Source organism: Stegostoma tigrinum, unplaced genomic scaffold (assembly GCF_030684315.1).
Source record: "Stegostoma tigrinum isolate sSteTig4 unplaced genomic scaffold, sSteTig4.hap1 scaffold_57, whole genome shotgun sequence".
Taxonomy (NCBI): domain Eukaryota; kingdom Metazoa; phylum Chordata; class Chondrichthyes; order Orectolobiformes; family Stegostomatidae; genus Stegostoma; species Stegostoma tigrinum.
In genome coordinates, this window is record NW_026728505.1 from 2,851,465 (window position 1) to 2,852,689 (window position 1,225).

The 1,225-nt window shown below is 42.5% G+C and overlaps 1 non-coding gene across 1 annotated transcript; it reads right to left on the reverse strand.

The window, feature by feature from the left end:
* Nucleotides 1–744: 744 nt before the first annotated feature.
* Nucleotides 745–818, reverse strand: trnai-aau (transfer RNA isoleucine (anticodon AAU)). The gene has a single exon. It is a non-coding gene; the product is annotated as a tRNA-Ile (tRNA).
* Between the last annotated feature and the right edge of the window lie 407 nt (nucleotides 819–1,225).

The window sequence follows — 1,225 nt, forward strand, 5'->3', positions numbered from 1 at the left end:
GAGCTAGTTTGTTTCAGCTTCAAAACGATAAAATTTCTTCGTCAGTTAAACCAAAAGAGCTGTGATGCTATCAGTGACGGACAATAAGAGAAGTTGCTGGAAAATCACATCAGTTCTGGCAGTATGTGTTGAGAATAATAAAATTGGAGTTAACGATTCAAGTTCAATGACACTTTCGCAGAATGTGATAGACGCCTTGTTAACTCCAGAAGATGTTTGTTTGTTACCTTCAATACAGATGCTTGAGGCCTGACCAGGGAAGTTAGTTCCACTGGCTGTCGTGGGAAATGTAGTAACAGACGTTCAGAAAAATAATATTCAATAGTTTCTTTCAATTCGAAACACTAACTGTGCTTCTCTTCCAGATGATGTCAGATCTTCTTAGTTTCTACAGCATTTACTTCCGGCTATTTGCAAAACTTGGTGAGGAGCAGTGAACCCGGATCAATTTGCTGCACTGGTCAAAGTTGCGATGATGGGTCCGGTTAGTTATTGCTTACACTGTCGCTTTTGAATGTGACATTGTGCAATGGAGGTATACTGTTTTGTGGCTGCACTTTGGCAAATTGTGTGAAAATGCAGCATTTCGGCTGCGGCGTGAATCAGAACCAATCAAACATCTTCCAATTGCAATCTGCGGCGCAGCAGCAAAAATACTCAGTGACATACCTCACTTGCGAGCCAATGGTGAAAGCAGAGACTGCACCACCAAAGCTGTAGGAAGCCACGTGGGCTCCATGCACTTGGTCAGTGTGGGGATCGAACCCACGACCTTGGCGTTATTAGCACCATGCTCTAACCGGCTGAGCTAACTGACCACCACACTACTATGCAACCTCAAGTACCATCAGCTCTTTTTTCCATGATGATCGCAACATTGACTGCCTCCACGTTTCTGACTTTCCTATTGATCAGTCCATTTTTTTCAATGGTCGAATCGCATGAAGGAATGCACCCATGATTTTGGCGTTCTTACAACCACACTCGAAACAGCTGAACTTACCGAAAACCACAATGTACCGCTATCTTCCATAACCTCATCTCTTTACTGTTTTGTGGCTACACGTTGGCAAATTGTGTGAAATGGCATTGGCAGCCTGCAAATTTCAGTCTTTAACTTTGTTCATGTGATAGGCAGATGTAAAATGTTCGGTTTCCTTTTTTATCTCCACGAAAAATAGCCAATGGTATAATCACCACATTTGAGATAACCATTTTACCTGCA